Source organism: Zosterops lateralis (genome assembly GCF_965231275.1).
Source record: "Zosterops lateralis genome assembly, chromosome: 3".
NCBI classification, from domain to species: Eukaryota; Metazoa; Chordata; class Aves; order Passeriformes; family Zosteropidae; genus Zosterops; species Zosterops lateralis.
The window spans coordinates 47,477,120-47,495,791 of NC_139764.1; the positions used below are offsets into that span (position 1 = coordinate 47,477,120).

The 18,672-nt window shown below is 37.8% G+C and overlaps 1 protein-coding gene across 10 annotated transcripts in view; it reads right to left on the bottom strand.

Moving 5' to 3' along the window:
* Nucleotides 1-18,672, bottom strand: part of STXBP5 (syntaxin binding protein 5) — a 104,428-nt gene that overhangs the window by 77,626 nt on the left and 8,130 nt on the right. The window lies entirely within an intron of this gene.

An 18,672-nucleotide genomic window follows, 5' to 3' on the forward strand; every position in this document is an offset into this window, starting at 1 on the left:
GGTTGAACACTTCTTGTTTTAAAGAAGCACCTTAGCTTTCGGAAGAAATTACTCCAAAGCTGTATGCAAAAGACAAACATATGTACAATTTTTTCTCTCGGTATATGCTAAAAATCAATTAATCAGTACAATTCTCACCCATTCTGCAAGCTTTCCATTTACTGAGCAACTGCTGAACAAAACCAAAGCAGGTAATATGTGCAGTCTTTAAAAAAATGTGCATTCATGCTACAGACAGCTGAAAGGCTGAAAAGACTATTAGGCTGCATGCAAATCAAAACTCAAACACATCTCCTGCTCAGCCTCTAAGCTGGTAAAACAAAATATAAGTAGAACAACAGCAGGGAAAAGTCTGCCTCAACACGCTGCTATATTTTAACTTTTAAACTTGAATCACATTTTTCTAGACTAATGAATCTGCATAACATCCAGCTAAGTGGTGAGATAAACACTAGACAGATGTCGAATAATCTGCCAAACTTAATACCAGCTTTCTTCCCCAAAACAAATTAGTAATTTAATTTTGTTCTGCCATGGAAGGACTTAAAGAGTCAGCGAGCCTCACCTGGTTTTTTGCTTTTATTTTCCATTTTTATCAATATTTTTTTTTACAAAGAAGTCATCTATATCCCACTCATGGTTTATTTAAAAAAAAAAAAAAAAAAAAAAAAGAGCAGAAGGGGTGTTGTCTCCATAAATGATACCTTCCTACACAAACTCAGAATGCTTTTAATGCAAAGTTGTTGTTTTTACATTAACTATGAATCAACTACACAAATTGCCAGATTGAAAAAGCCTAACATAAAAAAGGAATAACATAAGTTTAAGAGTTGATTGCCTTCGGTCTCGCTCATGCATCTGCATGAATTAATAATTATTTGCAGAAGTAGACAAAACCAGTTTTCAAATGTGAAATTCAAATGCTTACAGAAATTGAATTTTAAAACTTGTTTATCTGCACTGACATAGGTAGTTTTCTAATACGAGATTTTCCCAGCCCCTCCCCCAAACAACATTTTCCAACATAATTAAATGCAAACCTTGTACGTAAACCCAGAGTTTTATTTGAAGTTGAGACTCTACAGCTACCCTGCTTCAAAATAAGAGGAATATGACCCAGAAAAACATAAGTCCATAGACTGCTTAAGTTACTTCTTCCTTCAAATTCTATTCCTCAGATGCTTTCTGCAAGCACTTCTGATGTTAATATTTCTGGAAGCACTGTTATAACTAGTCAGTAAAAATTTCATTATTGAGAATATTTCAATGTTTCCTTAAATAGAAAATTCTTTCACATTTTCCAGGACACCTGAATCTTTTTCCAGAAATCAGTAAACATGAAGCACTGAGAGTAAGATTACACAAGTTTTAAATATTCAGAGCAAATCTCTCTTAGACAAATTAGTGGAAACCTCACATCCAGATGTGAAAATAGTTTGGCCTCTTCTATAGTGCTCACTGTCACTAAAAAAAAAAAAAAAAAAAAAAAAAAAAAAAAAAAAAAAAAAAAAATAGTCCTTGCAGCTAGTCTTACTTAGTTCCTTTACTCAAGGATTATGTCATCTTCACTTTTTCACCTAGTAGCTAAAATTATTCTTCTCAACTCAAATTAATATCATCCTCCTAACCAGCATTAATCTTCTTTTCTAAAGCAATGTAAAGCCTCCCAGTTTTGTGGGGTATGCTGAATTGAAAAAGCACGTCACTAAGACTGACTGCAGAAGGATAATACACGCCTGTTTAGTACATGTGAAGCATTTCTCAAGCACACAAAACAGGCAGCAGCCCAGGGAATGCAGCATGCCCAAATCCGCTGCACTTGTGTATGCGTGCTTTAGGCAAGAGAGCTCACTGTACTAAGCAGTGATCATCCACTACATTGTCGTTCCCAAAACAGGCAAAAATTATAATGAATAATGACAAGATGAGCAAAGCATTTTAATTTTGTAGACAGGAAAAACTCTCTGCCGAAGACCTAGGGTAGCTCTAGAGGAAATACTCTGCTTGGAGCAGTTTTCTAATCAAAGACTCATCCCTCCTCCGTCAATTTCAAGCAGTTCTACTACTTCATTCTACTATTCCTGCTCCATCCACAACTCCAAATATTAACAAATTGGACAAATTAATAGTTTCTAAGCTGTACCTCTGAATATTGCTTCTATGTTCCCCACTGCCATTTGGAAATTAACCTTGGAAAATACTAGATTTTTATTATCCTCATTGCATATTTTTTGAGAAAACAAGAAACAACAGCTGTGCCTGAGACAAGAAAAAGACAACATGTTCATGTCCTAGCATTAGTTCTCATTTTCATAACTGCTACAAGTGCCGGTAATACATGAGGAAATCACAGTATGGCCTTAATTTAATATCACATAGAACTAAATTTACTTTAATTTATGAGAAAAAGCAACATCTCCAAAAGATATATTTTCTAACAAGCTTCAGACCTAAGTTTACACTTCAAGCATTTCATTTAGCAATATGCAAGCTGTCTCCTCAAAATACTCTTTTTAATGTTATTACTACTATTATTTATAGCTTAGCTATATAGTAGCAACTCAGTGCACATCTGCCCTTAGAAATTACATTGGAAAGAGAAAATTAATTCCAGAATGTTTATGAAAATCAGAGAAGATCAGTCTTTTTATTTTTTTTTTTTTTAAATTCTTTAGTTACTCTAAGTAAACTTAGGGACTACTGGGGCTTTCTTCACCTGTGTTGACCCATCTGACATACAAGACAGTCCAAAATCTGTAGCTATCAATTCAACCCTAAGCATAAGGTAGTCATCAAAAAAATCACAGAATCATTTAGATTTAAAAAGACCTCTAAGTTAATAAAGTCCAACCTTTGACCAATCACCACCTTATCAACTTGAGTATAGCGCTAAGTGCCATGTCCAGTCTTCCTGAACACCTCTGGGGATGGTGACTCCACCACCTCCCCGGGCAGTCCACTCCAATGTTTAACAATCTTTTCCATGATAGAATTCTTCCTGATATCCAAAACTAAACCTCCCCTGGCACAACTTGAAGTTTTGTTTTCTTGTCTTGTCATCAGTTGTTTGGGAGAAGAGGCCAACCCCCATCTGGCTACAGCCTCCTTCCAGGCAGCTGTAGAGTGGTAGGGTCTCCCTGAGCCTCCTTTTCTTCAGTCTGAACACTCCCAGCTACCTCAGCTGCTCCTTGTAGGACTTGTACTCCAAACTCTTCACCAGCTCTGTCGCTCTTCTCTCGACATGCTCCAGCACCTCAATGCCCTTCTTGTAGTGAGGGGCCCAGAACTGGACACAGGACTCGCGGTGTGACCTCACCAGTTCTGGGTACAGGGAGACAATCCCTTCCCGGTCCTGCTGGCCACACTGTTGCTGATACAGGCCATGATGCCATTGGCCTTCCTGGCCACCTGGGCACACTGGCTGATGTTCAGTTGGCTGTCCAAAAGCACCCCCCAGGTCCTTTTCCATTGGGCAGTTTTCCAGACACTTTTCCCCAAGCCTTCAGAGTTGCATGGGGCTGTTGTGATTGAAGTGTAGGCCCCGGCACCTGGGCTTGTTGAACCTTATAGCACTGGCCTCAGTACATCAATCCAGCCTGTCCCGGTCCCTCTGCAGAGCCTTCCCACCCTCCACCAGATCAACATTCCCACCCACCTTAGTGTCCTCTACGAACTTACGGAGGGTGCACTCAATCCTCTCATCCCAACCATGAGTAAAGATATGAACAGAACTGGGCCCAACACTGAGCCCTGAGCACTTGTGACTGAGCACCAACTAGATATCACACCATTCCCCACCAGCCTCTAGTCTGGCCATCCAGGCAGCTTTTAACCCAACAAGGAGCACACTTGTCCAACCCACAGGCAGCCTGTTTCTCCAGAAGAATGCTGTGGGAAACAGAGTCAAAGGCTCTACTAAAGTCCAGGCAGACACCATCCACAGCCTTGCCCCTCATGCATGAGGCAGGTCACCTGGTTTCCTAAACTCATGCTGGCTGGGCCTGATGCCTTGACTCTCCTGTAAGTGCCACGGGATCACACTCAAGATAACCTGTTCCACAGCCTTCACAGAAAGCAAGGTCAGGCTAATAGGCCTGTAGTTCCCCAGATCCTTCTTCCAGCCCTTCTTGTGGATGGACACCATTCTGGCCAACCTCCAGTCACCCTTCCTGGGTAGTCAGGACTGATGATAAATGATGGAGAACAGCTTCACAAGCTCTTCCACTCTTTCCCTCAATAGACTTGGATGACTCCCATCCAGTCCCATAGACTTACGAGTGCCTAAAGTGCTCAGCAGGTCACTAACTATTTCCTCCTGGATTACAGGGGGTCTATTCTGCTTCCTGTCCGTGTCTTTCAAATCAGGGGGTCTGGTTACCCCGAGGTATACAAAAATTGATGTTAGAACCTACTACAAATATAATAGTTTAGCAGAGTATAGCAAACTACTACTGCTGTTTGCTATTGCAGCTTTAGAACTTCCAGCAAAGTGGTGACTAAACAACTGGCTGGAAGTTGGATTTCTCAGCTTCCAAATCAGCTACCAATAATGTTCATTCCTACATAAATACAGATCAGCTTCCTTAAGTATTCACTTTGTTTATAGAACAATGCTCAGCTCCTTTAAACACTAAAAGCCAAATGATTCCATGTTAACTTGTAAAGAAAACCTCAGACTGATAGAGGAAAAAGAAGCTCTGTTTTGAAAAATACCAAAATCTATAGATCTCAGCAAAGCTTTGTTAATTGTTTTTTGCATAAAGGTAGTTGTAACAACTTTAAAGCATAAACCCAGCCTTTTTTGCCTCAACTTGCATGAGTTTTGTATTTTAAAATTAAACAATGCCTGAACTAGTTGGCATGTAAACTGAAAGAGAACAAGTAGGGAGCAGTAACTTAAGTACAATCCAGTTTTTAACAACAGGGGTCAAAGCACTTCTTAAACTTCAGAGTCGCTTATATAAATATGCACAAATACAGCATTTCCCAAGCAGCTATAAAAAGTGCCAGTATATTTTCTGCAAAGGCTGTATTTGGTAGAATTTTCTCAGAGCTGCCAATGAGCAGCAATCGTTCATTGGAACAAGATGTAATCGAGCAGTACAAATGCAAACAGGATAAAAAAAAAGCCACCCAAAACCCCATGATTTAAAATTAGACAAGAAACAAGATTGGTTTTAATGATAAGTTTCTATATGCACAATTCACAGAAGGCAAAGCATGCTATTAAATGAAGAGGTAAAAACATCAATTTAGACCAAACAAGAAAAAACCTAAAAAGGCTACAGGTTTTCCCTGATTTTACTCACTTTGCTCTCTGAACAGGTTGTACTCCTTTAGTCTAAGACATGTATTTCAGCACTGACAATGCAAAGGTGACTAATCCAGTACTTTTTCTGGGTGGCATGGAAGAGAAGGACAACAGTAGAATACAAGGGTAGGAAACTCTTACAAGTGCTGGTTTCTACAACTCCACAAGATGCAGTGAAATGGGTGATAACTGCTAATTCAGTAAAGTTTTTCCAAAGACTGCATAAATAAGAGTAAATCCAGGAAATAATTATGTATTTTTGAAGAACTTCATCAAAAAACCCCTCTGCATTCTGTTGCATGCTTCCAAGTTCTACTCACCTGTTAGCAATTTAATCAAGTTTAGTTTCCAAGTCAAATTTCAACATGTTCTTACATACTATATCAAAACATTAATAATTATCCAGGCTTTTCCTTGTTACATGCATAGCTTCTTTGCCAAGAATAAAGGCAGAGGCATTTTATGCTCCTAGAATTGAGGTATACTTGGAATGATACTCTTTCCAGAGTCCAGATATTTTGTACACACATTGCCAAGAGCAGCATTAACAAGTGCAACATTCTCGAACTAGATGCTAAGTGAATTTATATACTTACTTAATTTAGTTTGTGAAAGCATACATAACCTGGGATACTATCTAATAAAACACTTTCAAAGAACATAGCCAATCCTTGCCCAATCAATTATTGTCTGTCAACACCTATTTCTGACTGTAAAACATTTTACTGCATCTAGAAATCTCTCTTCATTCACAGAGCATGATCTAAAATAGTTCCCTTAACTCTTGTCTGACAAGCAAATTCTCTTCAGTTATTTCCAAGTCACCAATCACAAGACAGAAGTGACAGAAGACCAAACGTAATCACCAGTCATTCCATCTTGATTATGTTCGCACACAAGCCTATTCTCCAATCCCCTCCCCACAAACTTCATAGCAGTGAGTGTAGTCTCCTGGACCAATTTGACTTGTACATCATTAACCCTTTACACCATTATGGGGTTATTTGGAGTAAGACCACAGGTACTGTTACCACTCTTCTTGCAGCTGCTTTTACTCACTTGCTTTGATAAAGGCAGCAGGAAAAACAGGTGGCCTAGGCAGAGGAAGAGGTCTTAAAGAAGATCTCAAATTAAAATAAAAGTTGGTCATGTCTATGAATTTCTTCCCCAGACTTTGCTGTAGTTTCTCTCTCAGTACTGATATCAGCTTCTTCCTTTGGACACAGTCACTTAACACTCAACTTGTGGATGAGGTTTAATCTATCCTTCTACTTCCCACACCGTTTTGCATCGTACTAATGATGGAAATAACTTCCTCTTCCAAACATCCTTCTGAAGAAAGTTTAATCACTGGAAGATTTACCAATACAGTGATGCAGGTATACCATGTTTCTGCTTACACAGTTTTTTGAAGTAGTTACCAGCAAAGTCACTTGTTGAAGCACTAAGCGGGTCAAGGATTAGAAGTACCAACACTTCCATGGCATAGGCAAGACAAAGAAATTTAGACCCCAAATCCAGGTGCCAGGTACAAGTTTATCTCTTCTGTCTATACCGAATTGATATGACAGTATGTCCCCAGAGTCATAGCAGTCACAAGCTGAAAGATCTTCCAAATAATCTACATGATGTTCACAGGCACAGCATCACAAAAAGCTGCTACTGCTCTTTAAGTATTTCAGCTAGCAGTCTCTAAACCCTAGTAATTCAAATATAATGGAATGAATGGGTCTTGGGAAAAAGTTTCCCTTGTCTGCTCAAAGCAGAAGTAGAGGCTTCTTAAATATTCTCATTCAAAATGACACTAAAAAATAGTTAAAATTAACCTCAAATGTGAGCAATCACAGCTGTCCTTTAATTGCTACTTTAAGTATTTTGTAACACTAAGAGAATGTTTTTCACTTTATCTTACCTTAAGCCTCTTTAGGTTCCACTTCAGCATAATTTTTAGTTTTCTGCATCACTAAAGGACTGAGAAATTTACTATTCCCCTACTATCAAAATAGTAGTGAACATTTTATAGATTTGCTCAAAATTACCACCGCAAATGAAAACCAAGGCACAAATCCAACCATTCAGTAGGTGGCACTATTCCACAAAAATCAAGAGAGGAAACTATGTCCTTGCATAAACAAGGGGTACCATGGAGCTAGAAGTCTTATATTACATATGCAAAACCAATGCTCACTCATTAGGTTGTCTTGCATTTTTTCCTACTTTTCATCGAACATGGAAAAATACATGGCAAAACATTAAAAAAAATTACCGCTTTGTGAAAATATACTTAGCTATTTTGTTGAGGCATTTCTACTATCACACAGAGTTCCACTTCACACCACAAAAAATAGCTGCATATCAGTGTTACATAAAGTAATATTTTCATGGTTTGTATTTACCAGAAATACAACTTGACACAGACTATTAAAAGGTTGACATTGTCCCTAGAAGTTGCTTATGCAACCTTAATTCACATCTCCTCAAATGCATGATGGTAATTTATTTTTAAGTTAATGCACTAGCTCAACATCAATTGTAAATGTTTTGCATTATTCAGCCTATTTTTTTTTAAGTGTCAAAAAGATAAGTGGTCACTAAGAAAACCTAAATTGCCAGATTTAAAAATTGGCATTAAAACATACATCTTCAATGTTATTAAGTTGTAAAGCATAGCCTTAAAAAGAACTCTATCCATTCCACCTTAACTTTTTTCTTAAAATTTGTTGCAGATGCCAAATTAGATCCTGTAGTTTCCTGCTTTCTCAGTGTACTTGAGGATTTCAGATGGATCCTTTCCTTAGCCCCAAGAATTGCACCACTGGACAGTGCTCAGGAGTTCCCACAGGAATATAAATACAGAGCTACTGTTTTGCACAGGCTGTGAGTTTCAGAAACCCAAGGGTTTTTCTTAGCACTTGAAAGGGGATAATTCCAACAGTGTTATGAGATTCCCAAGTACCCAAGGCCCACTTTAGGACTCTGCAAGATGGAAAACTGATCAACAGAAAACGCACAGTCCAAGGTACTTCTCCTATACATCTTTCCTTCAGTTTTTCCTAGTAGGCATTTTAACTAAGACATGGAGGGAAAATATTACATTGCAAGAGTAGTCTCAGTAATTTTTTTTCTTATACTTTAGAGAATCTCCCCATCTCTTATTCACTTTACTTCCAGTGCCTGTCAGACTCCAAGTGATGTCTGATACTTCAGGCAGTGCTTATCTGCCCTGCAAATACAAGAATGTTTGGTTTACTAGCAGAACAAACAAATAATCTGAGTCTGAAGAGCTACTTCTATCAACTTTGACTTCAGGGGAAGAAGTCTTCATATAACACTTTGCCATAAATTTCATGAAAATATGAGGCTGAAAAGAGGGGAGATAGGAAGCTGGAAAAAGGGGAAAAAACCCAGATATTTTTGGATATCCCGTCCAAAGCATTACCTCAGCATCCGAAAATACAGGCTGTGTAGTCACAGGAAGCATTTCAAGAGTTACAACGCACATGTAATAGCACTACAAGATTGAGTCATATGGTAGCAAGTTTCACAGTGAAAATGTCTGTCTTTCCTCTAGATAAAATAACAGATATCCATATATTACAACTCACTTCACATAACTGAAACCATTCCAGTTCCAAGGGAACTTGAAGAACTGCCATATACAGCAAATTGTTGCTTCAAGCCTCTCAAAGACAGAGGGGACATTTATGCTGCTCTGAACTTCCAAGTTTCTTCCACAATCCTGCACCTTAACAGAAATATCTACCAATATTTCTGCATCAATAAGATGGTCTTAAGAAAAAAATATAAGCACGGAAGATTTATAGTTAGATCTCTGATTTATTTGGAGCAGGGAAAGGTTCAGGGGTTTGGGTTTGTAAAGAAACTTGAGCATTTATGTATACTTTCCACATAGAAAAGGGAAAGCTGCAGAAAAAGTCGAGGTTTTCCTTTCCACATGGTACTTCCATCTCCTTCACTACCACCCTGCTCCCCAAATGCCAAGAGAACACATTCACATTTCCCCTGTTCCTCTCATTTTTTTTTATCATCGTAAAGAGAAGGGAATGTAAAGAGCAAGTCTGAACAAAGATATACTTGAAGAAAAATACAGCCAGATTCCTCAGAATTATTACCTACAACATGACTGTTGTTAAAGTACAAAACTAAGGAAGTTTGAACTCTTTTTTTAAGCAATTTGGTTCTCATTGGAATCTTCAGCAACATATTTGCACAAGAACCACTTACAAGAAAATGAAACAGTTGCTGTTTAGTTAAAAGAGAAAACTACCAATTATGCATATTCTGAAAAAGTAACCTCAATCATCACCACTAGCCATGCTCCATAAAGAAAGATAAAAAAAAAAGAGGAGAGAAAAAAAATTTTAAAAAAAATCACTTGAGGCAGACTATCACTACAGTCCCGAGCTTTACTAAGGTTTTAATGATAAAGCCTGAAGTTACAGATGTCAAATAGACAGGGTTTTCTATCTTCTCTACAGAAGTTTCCAGCTGTGAAAAAGGGCACTCCAGAAATGCCATAACATAAGAATATCCAAGGGCTCAGACAAAAGAAAAAGCATTTTATGGAACAGGACTCTTCATCCAGCCTCAAGATAGTTTCTAAGCACCAAATCCAGATCATTAAAATTAATGTGGCATTGTACCCCCATCAATTCAGACCTGCTTTGAGTCAGAATCTGCATTTATGCAGTGTAGTTCAGTGTATAATGTTTTTTTTTATTAAATACTTGGTTTAATGTTTTGAGGGTCAGATAGCTTTTTCTACTCAGCAACAGAGAAAATGAAATTAATTCATTTTGGAAGTTCACTTCTATTACACCTTCCATCAAAAATCCAAGAGGAAAACAGATGTAATTGTCAGCTATCTACGACTCCCCAGAAGCTGTCAACTGTGGAAGTTTTATGTATGCTCTGCATGATGAGGAATAAAAAACACATGAGGGTCAAATATAAGCTGGAACAGTAAACATCTGAGCTGATATGTGTCAGAGAAGTCACCTGAGGTGCTCATCAAACATTTACCAAAGAAAAAAAAACCATGGGGGAAAAATAACTGTTTCCAAGATTTCACTAGAAAAGTTTGAAGACAATAAATACTATCTTTACAAGGCACTGTTAAAAGTTTATTTCTTCTTTCAAATGTCAGCATAGCAGAATAGCAATGAAACAGCAACAAATAATCCCATTGTATATTTACAGTGGCCAATAACACTGTGTGAATTTAAAAAAAAAAAATCAAGAAGAGCATTAGACTTCCTGATGGTAAAGAACTCCAACAGAACAAAATTCAAGTCATGTATTAGGAGAAAAAGCTAAGGTACCTTTTCTGGCTAACTACATGGAGACTCACTTTAGTTCTCTGAGGTATTACAAATCTGAAAGTGTTTTGCTTGCAAAGCATCCCTACTTTTGCAACAAAGGACTATCAAAGTTCCCAATTGGAACATTAAGCACTGCATCCTCAAGTGTGATTACTACTCATTTTTCTCTCACACTCAGTCTGCCCAACTCTCTAAACTTGGTAAGTCTACAGAGAACTAGGAGTCTTCAAATTCACTGTCAGGTACAAGACCTCAGAGTCACGACAAAATCATTTCAACACAATCAAGCCTTACCCCTCCTCACAAGCCACATCTATGCACAAACTTTATCCTCTTGAAGAAAAGAAAGAGGAAAGAGTTAAATCATTCACCCTAGATCATCTGAGACATATGATAGTTACATTCCAGGAAACTAATCATGGACAAGGGTACAATTAATTCTACTAGAAAAAGCACTATACTATAAAGCATACCTGAAAAACTAAGGTAGGTATTTTTTTTTAAGAATTATTTTCTGAGAAAAAGAAACCATCCACATAGAGATGCTGAAAAATTTAAAGATGATATTTCAAAGGAAAAATAGAAATTATTTCTATTATCCAACAATTTCTAATAAGACAAAACAGCAGCTATAAAAGAAACAACATAATCTCCTTGAATAAAAATGAAGAAAGAACATTAATTAGTGGCCTGTTGCAAAAATCCAGGATGAAACCTATTTTACTAAAACCCACCATTATAGACTGATACATGTGTTCCAGTCAAGCATAAAGAAAATTAGTATATTGAATGGCACTTATTAGTAGTCAAAAAAAAAAAAAAAAAAAAAAAAAAAAGAAGAAAGACAACTAGAGATCTAATATACCAAGTAATAGCTGTGAGCAGTACTGAGCTACTAAGATACTTCAGACTACTAAATATGTTTAAAAGTTCTTGCTAGGAGCTGAAAATGATATATTTATAGCAGTTCGGCGTCATTCATACAGAATGTACTTACACTGAACATCCTTACATATTCCATTAAAACACTAAGACAATACTAAAAACAAGTATGCACAACTGAGTTTAATGTCATCATAAGTGAACTTCCCCCAAATTAACTACAGTTTTATAATTTACAGTTATTGTCCATATTATAGCAAATAAAGACAGGTAGAGAATCCTCTATAATTCTGGAAGTTTTAAGGTGGTATTTTTTTGTAGAATGAACTATGTGGAAAAAGCTTTCAAACTCAGCTGACGTGTCAGACAAGTGACACATGCTGACATGTGCTTTTAAATATTTTACCTGTATTGTAATCAAACCCTGCATACTTCAAGTTTCACAAGAAATATAATTTCAGAAATATTTTGCAGGAACACTCTCTTTGTATGATTTTTTCTACAGCAAGTGAGATTATACTCCTAGGAATGCCAGTCTGCATGCGATGACAGCAAGCATTACCAGTATCTTCTTTGTCAAATTGGTTACAATTACTCTGGTAGCAGACTGTGAGGGCTGAGGAATGACACAGATTAGCATTTCTCCTTTAAAACTTACTCAAGGGCATTGTTTTCTGATCTTGCCCAGCACTGTGTTTGCATTGCAACAGTAACTTCCGCTGCAGACTAACAACTGAAGGCGAAGAACATTCATATCACAGCCTGATCATCACACTCCTGTCTGCACAACAGCATCCTTGATAAACTCACCACTACAACACTTCAACACTCTTGGCATTTTACTTTTTACCACACTATTAATACATTTTCATCAACTGTTCAGGCATCTCATTTTTTAGCTTTAGTAGCAGATGTTTCCTTACTAACCAGAAAAGCTAAGAAAATAAGAAGTTGTGTCCAAAAAATAACAATATGTAGTACTGAGCTGAAATGAAGACATGCTTCTAGTTACATGCTATGATAGAAAACTATCCAGTTTCTAAATATTTTGAAACCAAATTTCACTGTCAGCATTATCTGATGTGCTACTTCTCTTATTGAGAATTGCCAACAGAAAGAATAATCCAGAATGTCATTTATTTAATATGGAATTATTGGCAGAGTATTTATGTGGAAAAAAGAAACAACCCAACTTTAAATTGCCAGAGTTCAAAAGTAGTTTTTGTCCTTTGCTACTCAGGAAAGAAACAGTATTGTAAAAGTTAACTCCTGCTGCCTCTCTTCTAAAATATGTATAAATCCAATTCTCTCTCTCTCTCTCTTTTTTTTTTTACTAACCCTTTGACTATTAACATAATTGGGACTATATTCACAATACTTCCATGGACCAGGTCGGTAAGAAAATAGGTATAACAGTCACATCCTAGGCAGCCACATATACCGGGGGTAGTAGAAAAAGAACTGGACCTATACCTTTGTTTAGCTTTTTTAAACTAGATATAGAGAAGTACAAAATTTTAAGAAAATGGTGGTATTCTTTGTCAGTGGCTGCTAGTTGAATTCTATTTCCTTTGATCAGCAGCCCTTATGGAAATATGGGGACATTACTAACAAACAATTACTAGTATTGCTTTTGACACATAGCCTACCTGATCTCTCCCCTTCCCCATTAGTAACTCATCAGGATTTCTTTATAAAAGGCTAAATTTCCCACCTTATTATTTTAAAGAATGAGGGGATATTCATCATGCCAGTTGTTTTTGTTTGTTTTTGTGTGTGTGACTTTCCTTTTTATCTGACATTTAGGGGTGGCTGTGGAGGCAATCTTACTGCATCAGCTTACTATACAGATTTGGAACACATATAAAAGGGAACACCAGGCAAGTTTCTGTTTCGCAGCCCATTCTCCATATTAATAAACATCACTAAAGCTTAGTAACTGTACCTTTAACATCAACATTACAAAGTCCAGTTAGGAATGTTTTTCAACTGTGAAGACGAACATCTGCTCTGTTTAACAAGGTAGTATGACTGGATAGACCATATGCTAAAAAACTAAGGCATGCTAATACTATCAATTGAACATTAAGTGATCACAAAACCTCTAGTATTCCATCTTTCTCCCTAATGAGCAAGTTGGAAAATGAAAATACATTTTGTCCATCTGCTGCTACTGACTAAGAATTATTGTTACTAGCTAGGAATGAGGGAGGGCCTTATAGTAGAAACTTATCAAAAACATTGGACACAAACTGGATTACCTTTTTAGTTGGCTACTTTTGAAGAGTTACATTTATCTTTGTTAGGTGAACCAAAAATCTGGTTTCTCGTACACATACAGAGTACAAGCCAAACAGCAGCTTCAAGAGGCTATAGAATACAAACCCCTGTTTAAATAATATGAATCACACAAAATAAAAAACATAGCTCACTAAGCAGAAGAACAAATGTATTAGTTCCTTTGGATTGGCACCTTCTCTTTAGTTCCCTGGCTTACAAGGTTCCAAAGTTAAACTCCTGTGGAGTTTATGTGAGAATATAAAGCAGGAAATGACAATTAATTCTTGGAGAATCCATGAGAAATACCTCAGAAAAGGGTGAGTTTGATCTACATCCTTCTTGGTGGAGAACCTAACCACCACTCTCCACCAGCACCGCCTGTAAGAGCACTGCGTGGTTTGAGTGGGATGGGCTAAAGACTCTCTGTGAACATAGAAGCAGCAGCCACTGCTATTATATTACGTCAATTCTAAAAGAAAATTAAACTTCAGGTTTCCTAAACATAAATCAAATTTTGTTACTACCTTTTTAACGTGTTTATGAAACAAAATCCCAGACATTTAGCAAAATTGGTAAATAAAGTAGCCTTGAATTATTTCTATCAAGCTGTAAATCTCTCTCTCTCTGTACAACAGCAATAAAATAACTGGTTTGGCAAACTGCAACACTTCGGACTGCCCTTTTCCAAATTACAAGATTACAAGATCTGTATCATTATTATTACAAAAACTTCCGGTTTTATGTTTTGACAAAACCATGACACAATTCTGAGCCATGTGCTCTAGCAGGGTCTGTTTGAGCAGGGGGGATGCACTACATGACCTCCAGTGGTCACATCCAACTCTACCCATTCTGTGAACCTAGCATTCCTTAAACACCCTTTATTTTTTATAAAAATAGAAAATAAACATATTTTTAGTTTCACCTACTTTCACTATTCTTGCCACTGGAAATAAAATTCCAAAGCAAAGAAAAACCTCTAAGTAATAGAAACATTAAAAAAAAATCTCAAATCTTTCAAGTAAAAATCTGTAAGATTTGAACTACTTAATCTTAGTATTAAGAATTCTAAGACTGGATGGAAGACTATGCAGGACCTACTCCTGAGATTCAAAAAAATATTTTTACTAATACAGTATTAACATCCATCTTAATTCAGCAATTGATATAGTTGCCTCAATACAAGCACTAACAATAACTAGATTTTTCGTTTAAGCAAAGCTTAGGGATTCAAAATACACTGAATCATTGCAAAAAGTGATTAAGTTAAAGTAAGTAGTACACAGACCAAGGATGTCATCCAGTTCTGCAGATCTCAACACAAAGCCAGTTTTAGAAGTTCTTAAAAGAAAAGATTTTTAAGTGGAAGACAAAATGGTTCTCACTTGTGTCAGTCTTAAACTGAACATCAATGTGCCAGAACTAAACAGCAGCCACAGGAAAAGTTATTTCATAAATGCATTGCAAAAGTGACAAGGAATCAGGATTCAGTATGAGTCCCCAGAGGCTGACAGAACTGCTACATATTTCAGAAATTTACTAAATAAGGCATCATACCACTCTACCAGTCCTTTCTTCTGAAATATTTCTGTTTCAGTTGTTTCCAAGACCTTCATTATTTTAATGTGTCTAAATTCAGTGATACAAATATCACTGAAAGAGATTTAAATTATGTCATTAGACCTTCCCCTGTATTTCCACTGAGAGTCAACAGTAGTGGTAACTTAGTGCTTCCTTTGATAAATACGTAAGCTGTACAATTCCCAAGTGCCTATGACAGAAGTGTTGACATGAATGGGGTCACTAAATTATCATGAATACTACGAGGTTACACTTGAATAACATTCAAGTACCAATTACAATACCACAACTGAAACTTATGTGTCAGCAAAATAAGGCAACTCCAAAAGCTGCTGGTGGACAGCACACAGGCAGTGGGTAAGCAATGAGGTTTTGCCTCAAAAGTAATAACACAAACCTATTCCTGAGGCTGGCAAACAAATTACTACATGTCATACAATTAGACCTCTGGGAGTCTTGCCTACTTAATGAGATGAACTTTGCGGGATCATGAACCACAATTTTTCAAAAAAAACTATGACCAGTTTGATGGTACACTTTAAGATAGGCACACTGAGAGCAGCAAGAGGAAGAGGGAAGACCCAGCAGATTAAAGACCTACCACAGTATTAACCCTCTCAAAACTATTACGAGCTCCAATATTTTTCAAAATGTAAAACCATTACCAGATAGCTAAAATCAAGGGCAGTGTGAACTTTCCCAAAATCCACATCCTGCTTTTCTTCCATGTTCTGTTCATATTGAATGTAATAATTGGACAGTCTTACTCTGTTTTTCACTGAGGTTCTACATCGATAGCCAACTCCTAGTCACCCTGAAGTTATTCTGTAAGAACACTTACTTGAAACCTTTGTACAACAAAGGGACCTGGACACTTAGAATTCTAATGCAGTTACAAATTTTCTGTACAACAAAATTTTGTTAGGAAGGGTTTGCAACCTTGATTCGTGCCTTCATGCTCTCTATCACATCTCAAATCTTCAACTGCTTCTACTCTTCCAGATGTAAATTTACTAAAACTGCTCATGTCATCTCCTACAGCAGTAATGCTACTTCAGTTCTAAAAGCCATTCCACAGTGATCAAGGAAGAACAAATCTAGTAAAATGTCAAATTAAGATCTTAGTGGATTGAGCACTGTACCACAAGTCTGAAAGCCTAAGCTGGACTCCAGCCATCCAATTTCCTACTACAGTTTAGCCTAACGTCATCAGGTCACACAATCCATATACCAGCTCAGTGTTTCAATGTGAGAAATGCATTTGTAAAGGATTCTCAAAGCCTAACTGAAAGCTCACATAGTCTTGCATATCTGTATGTAAACTCTGAGATAAGGTGTGCTGACTTAGGCCATGGAATAGAGAAGACATTGTTGAGAGAGAAACTGAACGGGAAACAAATTTCAAATGATGGCCTTGCAAACAGACTAGATATTTTGGAGAATTAGAACTGTGAAAGATGCGCTGTAGTAATAAGACCACGTGGGGTAAAATAATAAGTGATTAGTGTTAGAAGTATTAGCAGCATTGTGTGGCAAAAACTAATAGGCTGAAAAACATTTATAAGGTATTGTAACAAAGAAATAGTTTGGCTTCTGATTGTGATGACAGGAATTGTAACATCTGTACTATCTCACCCTTCTCCTGAGACTGAAAATGGAATAAAAGTCTTCAAAATATCTCTCAAGAGCCCTGTCTGGGTCAGAAAAAGGGTTTTTCCAACATTTCACAAATAGCAAAGTGGTACAAGGAAACAAACCATGCTAGTGCTACAGTAGCCCGCAACCTTACAAACTTTGCATGCTTTCCAAATATTTCCTTCCCCAGGTTCACTATGACCCAGCAAATTTGAAGCTGCAAGGCTATATCCATTAAGTTTCTGCTCTGTCAGTAAAATACCTAAAGGGTAGTTTTCATTTTAAGTTCATTTTTGTAGATTATAGCATGAGTTTCAATATGGTTATACTTCAGGTTTTTTTGAACAAAAGCAATTACTACTAGAAGCTGCATTAGTAGAGTTAAAGTATATGCAATAACACCCTCAGTGAAAGACCTGCTCCTTCCCCATAGCCACAGTTGCTACAGCACGGGCTTACCCACAGGCCTTTCAGTGATCAACCTGCTCTAACATGGCTTTACCCACGGCTGCAGTCATTCCAGGGGAATACCTGCTCTCTGTGGGATTATCTGTGGCCACACGCTTTCAGGTGCTCCAGCATGGACTTATCCACAGGCACTGCTGTGTCAGTATCTGCCTGCTGCAGCAGAGTTACCCTGGGCCTCCATCCCTTCACAGGTATTCCTGCTGCTGCCCTGACATAGCCAGAGCCACAGCTGCTTCCACACTACTGCTCTCACATGGATCCATCCATGGGTCAGGTCCCTTTGACTGAAGCCCACACTGCAGTGCCAGCCAGCCCAGGCAGCAGCACAGACACACAGCGAGTCCCTGGCCACCCGCCAGCCCCAGCACATCACTGCTGCTGTTATCACAGTGTTCCCAGGCACAGCACAGGGAGGTGATAAAGCAGCACAGCAGCAGCCAGAGCAAAAACCAGCCACTAATGAGCACTGGACTCTAATGTACAGTCAGGCAAGCAAGGCTCCTGACAAGCACCTGCCAATTAATAGCTAATCAGCAATTACAGCTATAAATTCAATCTAGCACATTCCAGTCAAACCTCTCATTATCTCAAATCCTTTGAGCTGCACATTTGGTGTCATAAAGGATTGTTGCAGTTTAACCCCAGCCGGCAACTAGGCTCCACACAGACATGTGCTTACTCCCTCTGGTGAGATGGGGAAGAAAAATTGGAAAAGAGAAAATTGGAGAAGAGAGAAAAACACAAGCAAGGCAAAACAAGGAATTCATTTACTGTTTCCCGTGGGTGGGTAGGAGCCACCTCCAGGAAAGCAGGGCTCCATCACGTGTAACAGTGTCTTGGCAAGACTAATGCCACCACTTTGAACAACCTCCCTTTCCTCCTTTTTCTTTCAGCTTTATATGCTGAGCATGACACCACATATAGAATATGTGGTATAGAATATCCCTTGGGTCACCTGTCCTGAGCTGTGTCCCCTCCCAACTATTTGTGCACAAGCAGGCTGCTCATTGGTAGGGTGGAGTGAGAGGAAGAAAAGGCCTTGGCTCTCCATAAACCCTGCCCAGCAATAAGGAAAATAACCCCACATTATCACGACTGTTTCCAGCACAAATCCAAAACACAGCCTCATATCAGCTACTGTGAAGAAAACTAACTCTACTTCAGCCAAAACCA